An 8,422-nucleotide genomic window follows, 5' to 3' on the forward strand; every position below is an offset into this window, starting at 1 on the left:
CGTGCTGCAGAGGAAAGACAGTTCACTGGCGAGCAACAGACTTGTTATTTTGGGCATATTTACTTCTTCTCATCCTAAATTCTGTAATGCTTTAGACTGTCCACTCATGACCATTTATTGATCTATGTCTGTCTTGATCTCCACGCTATTATAAACTACATTTGGACATATATTGTGTTTAATATATACTCTACAATTCATCCTGCAGCTGCTGCAGTGCTTGATGGCTAGCACAGCTGCTTTACAATATTTGCATAGCTGTTCTTAATGAAGTGTTGGCATCCCCTTTTATGCCTATAGTAAAATCCAGAACTACTGGCAACAAACAGGAACTGTTCTTCAGAGGAAAGCTAAATTTGTCCTTGAGCCCTGTGGTAGATGACAATGCTCCTCCAGAGCCCCGACAAGAGCCAGGTATCCAGGTATGAATAATTCCAGGCACAGAGCTCTATCTGTGTTTGGGGGATTAAGGACATAGTGTTGTAAATCTGCATTCGGATGGATTTGTATATAGAAAGAAACACCTGTAGAAAAGGGGTATACAAACGGGACATTTAAACGGTGTGTATTTTATTTTCTATTTTAAAGAAAATTAATGATACTATTTCATTTGTTCTATTTTCTTTTTATTTAATTGCTGCAGACCCACAGTTGGTATAAATCACAGTTATTTCATTGGCCTTAGCACAGTAGTGCAAAAGTACATGCTCTGAGGCTTTAGTTTATACTGCATTCCTACTTTAACTAAGAATGTATATCATTTCTATTATATTTTACCTTCTGTCTGTCAATTCATTATTTTATTTATGAACATTTGCATAACAGGTGCTCTCAATGGTACTTAATAAATCAGTACTTTTAAAGAAGCCTCAGTTTGTTTAAAAGTTATTGTTAGTTGTTTTTAAAATATTAGGGTGTAATTCTAAATCTGAGAGCAACATCTTTTTGGCTCATCTACAGTACTATTTCATCGATATTTATGGGAAACAAACTGAATAAAAAGGGAGTGCTGGAGTTTATTGCCAAGTTTCATTGCTAAAATTGGGAGTCATACAGAATGCATTATTTGTGGATTTCAGCTATTAACTATTAAATTAGAAATGCAGTAACTGATGAATTAATAACAGATGCAAACAAAGGTCCACCAGTGCATGGAAAACTGGGAATACTGTTAACAGGAAGGAAGTTGATGTTATACACCTGGCATTAAATTGTTCCTTAGTGAGGAAAAGAAAAAAGATGTGTGCGGAGGATGGAGCAGATTCTCTACAATCACCAGGCTGAAAAGGGCTAAAAGGCATCTGCTGTGATTGAGAGCTTTGTATCTCTGAGAGCCTGTTAACCTGGACAGAGCTCTAGAAGGCTGTAAAGAAAAGACTGAAGAAAAATGAGATGATTTGGATGTAAGAACACAAACGTTCTTTGATTAAGAAACAGAGACTACCTGGTGAGGGGAAATAGCAAGGGGTTGCTCTAGCAGGGGCTGTGGTTTTTAATGCCTTTTCAGGAAGGGGAAAAGACCACAGAATTAGAAAGGTGCCTGGTGCCGATGAAGTGATGTGAGCCTGGAGAAGAGGTGAGCAGCAGCGTCGCGGCATTCCGCCGCCAGAGGGCGCCACCTCCCGGGACCTCCGGGGCAAGCGCGGTGCAGCCCGCGGCCCCGCACGGGGAGCGCTCCGGGGGGCAGGCAGGGACCGGGCTCCCCAAAAAAAGGCACTTATAGCCATCCCTGCATCTCCTCAGCATCACACGGCAACCTTCCGTTTTCTGGAATAATGGGTTTACTAAATCATTCTCATGGAATTGGTTCTAAACATCCTAGAAATGATGATATTCTTCCAATTAATTCAGACTGACTGTACATCAATGGCTGCACAACACGAAGACACGCTGCACGCCTGGATTCGTGCTTTTCTTCAACGCTGAATGAACAGCAGATCACAAATATCCATAGCCTGCCTTGTTCATGCTGTCTTACCAGTCCATTATATGGCTGCTTAGTGAAGCCACGCAAATTGCTAATTGGTTTTCTTAAGCTCTAGAAATGAACAAGAAAGAGCGCCCTGCAAGGACAAATACTTCTCTCAAGTAGAAGGAAAAAAAATCTCTTTGATTTGAGAACTGTCTTCTAAATACATTCCTGTTATTTAAAACTACAATACTGATTTTAATTATTAGAATTTGTTGTGGTATACTCTAGCTTTGACTAAAGATAACTGATTTTTAACTACAGTGATTAACCACACTAATTTATAGACTGCGTAACACATTGCTCTGAATTCAAGATCATCAGTCAAACTAAATGCTCCAGTAAAACTTTACTGGATAGCATTGCTAGTTACATTCTTCCCAAATAGCCCAGATGGGGGCTGGTATCTAATGTTGCGAATATGCCACCTTCAGATACATCTTTGGGTTTTAACTGTCAGCAAGAAAGCTCTTTTGACATCCTCCAAAGTGTGTCTTTTACATCTGAACTGGTTATTCACCAATGTCCAAGCTGAAAAGTTTTAGGTGAGCATTTTTACCAGTTTATGTTGTGAGCAAAACACAAAGAAAAAGTGAATTTAGAATTCACAGGGAAGGATGGAGGATGATGAATAGGAACGAAAAGAGGGGAAAAAAAATTCTTAGTTGCTTGAAGTATAGATTCTATTTATTAATGCCTACATTTGTGTCCAGATACCCTGCTTAAGATACGTGTCCTTCTGCTGAACTTTCCAGGAAAACTTTCTGCTCTTGAAGCTTGCTCATTAGGAAATGTTAACTTGAGATAGCGTCTGGCATCAGAGGAGTTCCTCAGCTACACCCACAGAGGCAGAAACGCAGCTGTGTATGTTCTGTTGGCCATTTTGCACTTCACAACTGTGCAGCCTGCAGCCTGGCTTCTGTAGATACTAAATATTTCATTTACTTATTAAACATTAATGCTTATTAAGCAGGACAGACAGATGGTTCCCAATTGTGTGTGGTGGGCAGTCATATGGTTCCTGGAGATGTATTGGGGAGCTCAGGATATGAGGACGTTTCAGTCGTATTTAGGCGCTGAGTCAGACCTGCAGCTGGTGGGAATTAGTGCAGTTCCAGAGATACTGATGATTCGTCTGCTGTGTGGAGTTGTCCATGAGAAAAACAGACATGGTAAATTCTAGCTTTATTCAGTACAAAAAATGTGCTTTGTTCAAAAGCTTGAAGAAGTCTTACTTGCTTTCAATGAGACTGATCAGATAGATGGAACCAGAGCACTCACTGCATCGATAATCTGAATTTTCTGCCAGGTACCTGTCAGCGTGAGGCCTTTTACAGCCACCAGGGACTTGGAGTCCTGGGCTAAACCTTCTCTGGACTGCATTCCTTCATTTTGGCACTTTCTGTTGACTTCCATGTATATGTACCCAAGAACAACGGCCTCTGAATCCTTAGGCTTCAAGGTTTCGCAGCAGTACAATGGGACGAGGTATCTCAAAACCAGACAGAACATATGTCTATGCTCCTGAAGTGAGGGCTGTATCTTAAGTAAATGCTGGCTTAGTTCATCCATCATTCTCTGCTTAGATTTGACAGCCCAGAAACGTGATACTGAAATGTTACCCTTTGAGAATACACCATTTAAGCTTTATGTGGGGTTTGGGGGGATGATTGTTGCTGGAGTTTTGAGCACCTGAGTTGGCACTTAGCTATGTGTTCTTAAAGCAGGAAAAAAATTTTAAAAATTACAATTAAAGTGATGCCAGGTAAACTCACAGAGCCAGCCTGTTTAAAACTTCATTGGTTGGATCACTAGGGACTTGAGAGAAAAAAAAACTCTATTAAAAAAAATTAGTGTTTAATTTTAGGCATGAACTTATATCCTATTAGAAAAACACCAAAGCCAAGAAGGACAAAAGTAAGTGGCTGAAATGCTTTCCTGAATGAGATCCTACATTATATTCTTTAAAATTTCCACTAACCTATCAGACTCAATATTGGATACCTCACCTCACTGCCACTGAATAATGCAAACCAAAGGGCCACTTAAGTCTCTTCTTAAAATTCAAATGTGGTTCCACTGAACACTTTTCTGGGCTAAATAGGACTCTGTCACAGATCTGATGCTTCTTTCAGGATCAAAAATCAGTCTGGGCACTACCAGGATGTGACAGGGATGAAAATAATGACAATGGTGCTAACAGTCAAAGACCATCAGGTGCTCTGTTAAGACTATGGTACGTCGCTTTGTGCTTTGCTTTCTTATTTCTTGTCCATCTTCCTTTCAGTTTATGCCTTACTTAACAATAGCAATAAATAGAGCCCAGGTAAGTCCCTCACAATAATATTTACTGACAGATAAATGTACAGTAGCTAGAAGATGAAACATGAAAATCTCTCAAACATAAAAAAAGCCATTGGTGCTGGATGATTGCAGGTGGATGTTACCCATTCTTTGTATTGCATTAAGGCCTCAACCTGCAGTAACCTCAACAACTTTCTAACAAGGAACCTCTCTTCATTATCTATTCTTTTCCTTGGTGCTTTGTGTTTTGAAGGAGATACTGGGAACAGGTACTCCTTTATGAAGCAACATTACATTCCTTTTGTAGTGAAGGCAATTAAAACCTAGTTGTGACCTGAGCATTCGCTTAGATATGTCAATTATCCCAGAGCCCATAGGTCTTCGGTGAGTGGAGCTGAGTTACTTAAATTGCTATGCTACGTATTTCTAAAAGAGCATGCATTGCCAAAATGTGCTGATTTAAAGACAACTTCAGGCTGGCAGTCATATTTGATTGTGCTAGTTCTTTGTGTAAAATCAGATTTTATTGGCAAGCAGGAAGTTTACTGTGTATTTATCCACAAACTGTCCTTTTTTCCTTTAATTGTAGTAGAACTAGAAGCCCTTTCTGGAAAGGTGATCTAACGAGCCAATTTCAAGGGAAGAATGGGGAGGAGTGGGAGGAAGAGGAAGATGACAGTGCCTTGACCTGGATTTCTGCACTGTCAGAAGCAGTGATGCTCCTGCAATGATTCCAGCTGAGGTGCTCAGGAGCACCCTGAGGGGTACCTCATTTTCATCATTGATTGCCTGGTTGGGAGGGGAGGAGGAGAGGCAGCAAGGTGGGGAACAGATTCCTTTGCACATGTACTCAAAATGCTTTGTGCTGAGGTAAAGATGATGCAGAAGACATGAGCTGCTGCAGCATAGATATGTTTGTTTAGTTAATTGAGTTGTCATGACAACTACTTCATCTAAACTGCTCCAGTGTATAGGTTGTCATTGGCACCTGATGACTCTACAGAAACCATTATACTTTCCAAAAAAATCAGTAAACTCTGTTCAGTCTACTTAGAACTAGTGTTAAGGAATGTAGTCTTAATGGAAAAAAAGAAAAAAAAGAAATAAGACTTACTTGTTAACAGTGGCTCACTACAGTTTAATTTTAGTGAGTTGAGCTTTGGGCTGGAAGCACTCTTCTGGCTCATCTTGTTGCCCACAAAATACGAAACAATGCAGAGTTGTTCAGAACCTACAAAATAAGCCAATAAAGGTCTGTAAGAGAGTGATGATGCTCAGAAGAGCCTCTGAGTATATAATGTAGACGACTGACTGCTCAACGTTAAATACACTGTAACCTGAAGAAAAGATAGAGCAGTTTAAATTTGAGTCAAGAAACAAAACAGTATCATTTTTCACGTAAAGTGCACGTTGTTTCATTTATAGGGAGCTAGGATTCGTTGTGCTCGTGCTTACCACTGAACAAAGTGCAACTGAAGTATCCCTGTCCTAGCACAATCTGGCAAGTATTCACAGCTAGAAATCCACTTTCCTGGGCACAACCAGCACACCTGCAGTTAGAGTCTGGAACCAGAGAGCATGCAAAAATGGGTGCTCGTGGGGATGCTCCTCTTGTTAAGCTCAGAAGGAAAGTGGCACAAGTTATGATGGTGATTTTCACGTTAGAGTATCTTAGCCTTTGGGAGTGCAGGTTACTGAGGCTCCTCCCCTTGAGTTTGAAATCTCAGTATTGATGGATGGGGAAGTGCCTGGGAGGTAGAGGAAGAGCTGCAGCACCAGCTGAAGGGGGAAACTATTTAACAGCAGGAATCCCATGCCTTTGCTTGTCCTCAGCTGAGCACATAAAGTGACCTATTTTATGGAAGAAGGTCTGTGGGGCCACATGGGAAATGAAAAGGTCTGGGAAAGAGATCACTGAGTGAAAAAGTATGGGAACTATTCTTCTAAGTTCTTGTTGCAAGGATGTTTATATTCTTGCGGTTTGCACTCTGGGGTGTTTTAAAGCAGCAGTTCCCTGGTGCATCTCACAGTGTGGCCACACAAGCAGCTGGGCCAGCCCAGCTGAGGAGGCAACACCTTGCAGCAGGTTGTGAGAACCAGCAGCGAGCAGCTGAGCAAGGGGTAGGTGAGTATACCCTAAACTGCTGGAAACTTTGTCTTCATGAGTTGTAGCTTGATTTACAGTTAGTTAGTTCCTGACAGCTGATCTTCCATAACTCTTTGTGGACTAATAATGTGGTCTTTTCCTACCCAGCTGTAAGGTTCAATGTGGGTGAAAAAGAGGTTCACCTCACAGATTGGGTGATCTGTGGATGTGCAAAATCCATTACAGCAGCTCAGATGATAGGAAGTAACTCAGCAAGGCACGATATCAATCACAGGCATAAGTCAATAAGAGGAGGACTGGAAGCTGTGACTTAGGGCTTGTTTTAAGCTCTGTCACTGATTAGCAGCGTATGCAAGTTGTGTAGGTTGTGATACAGGCATCACAAACACACTGGAGGGTGAATTACAAGATCACAAGTGCACAAGCCATTCCTTCTTAGATGACACAATTCAAAAGAGAGAGCAATGATAAAGGGGAGTTACTATCAGGAGGCATCATTAAGCATATCCTGTAATTCTGTCAAGGAGCACAGCATATTCTTATCCTGAACTATGTTATTGGGCTGGACTAACCCGCTCAGAATGGCTTTTTCCTGATGAAGGAATCTCCTGTTCTCCATTCTGGCAAAAAAATTCAGCTCCTGGCTGAGGTGCTTAAGCAGAAAAATCAGATCCTAGCAGGAACTTATTCCTTCTGGGGCCATTCCGTCTCTTGGCAGCAATACTGTACGATGGGGCTAATGTACCATCACTGTTTTTGAATTGACGTGTCTATGTCACAGTTTCCCAATTGAAAGCCTCTTAATTTCCTCTTATTTTAATGATTTAAACAATCTCTTCCTTTTTAACTTCAGTTGTTCCATTTCTGATGGTGCTCACCAGCATTGTGGGCCGTGATTACTGTACATCAGAATCTTTCCTAATACTGGCAGTTCCCCCCAAAATTTGTTAAGACATGATCACTGTAACTGTCCGTCAGAATCATTCCTAAAACTGGCAGTTCCCCCCAAAATTTGTTAAGACTTGGCTCTGTATTTTTATTTGAGGGCTTTGGTCACAAAATTCACGTCTGCCTGGTCATTCAGGAAGCTTGTTGACAGGTGTTCTGCTCAGTGATTGCAGGATGACTTCTGAAGGCTCCTGCAGAGCTCAGTCTCGCAGCCGAGGAGCTGGAGCATCACTAAAAGTATTGTTCTGTGTCCCTGTTCTCGCCCTCAGTACCTCAGACCACTGACCACTCGTCCTGCTTTTTGAAAGATTTCTTGCCTGTCTTAAAGGAAGGCTTTATTTGGATAGGGCAAACAGTTTCAAAAGTAACCCAGGAACCTTTTTGAACAGCTTCACATGGATTTCTCTTTTGCTGTACTTGCTTCCCATGAAACAATACCAGACTCTGTTCCTTCGGTGTGTCTGTAGGGCACTGCCTTCTCTCTTCCTTCCTTTGTGTTCCTACCCACGCTTCTCTCTCAAAATATAGCAAGTTCAACACCCCCCACCACTACCACCTCATTAAAATTTATTGCAATAAGAGAAAAATCCTACAATGTTGATTTTCTAGAGCACTGTTCACGTTTTCTGAACCTAGCTAATAACTGTGCATAGGTTCTTGCTCCTCTTTTAACTTGATTAACCCAATAGTAGCTTTATCTTTTCTAAACTGGAGAAATTAAACCCTTCCATTAAAGACTTGAAAGTAGTTTAGGCTTATTCTATCTTCCTACTAAGGAGGAGACTTCAAGATGACTAAAGGTCTGGCTTCTTACTGGAAAAATTCTTTTTTCTGTATTCTTTTGAGACTAGAAATGCCTGACAATCCCACTGATTTCAAGGTCTCTGAGGAAACTTAGGTGACATTCAGCAGAAGTAATTCTGCTGCTGCAGCTTTATCAAGATAGTATTGGTATTTGGATCTGATTTAGTAACACAATCCCTCTTCTCCTCTACCTGAGGTTCCAGATACTAGTCAGCATCTCCACATTTAAAGACAGACGCTGGCTGGTTACCTACCATGAAAGGACATTGCTTAGCTGACGGTTAAAAGAT

This window comes from Calidris pugnax, unplaced genomic scaffold (genome assembly GCF_001431845.1).
Source record: "Calidris pugnax isolate Ruff unplaced genomic scaffold, ASM143184v1 scaffold28, whole genome shotgun sequence".
Classification (NCBI taxonomy): Eukaryota; Metazoa; Chordata; class Aves; order Charadriiformes; family Scolopacidae; genus Calidris; species Calidris pugnax.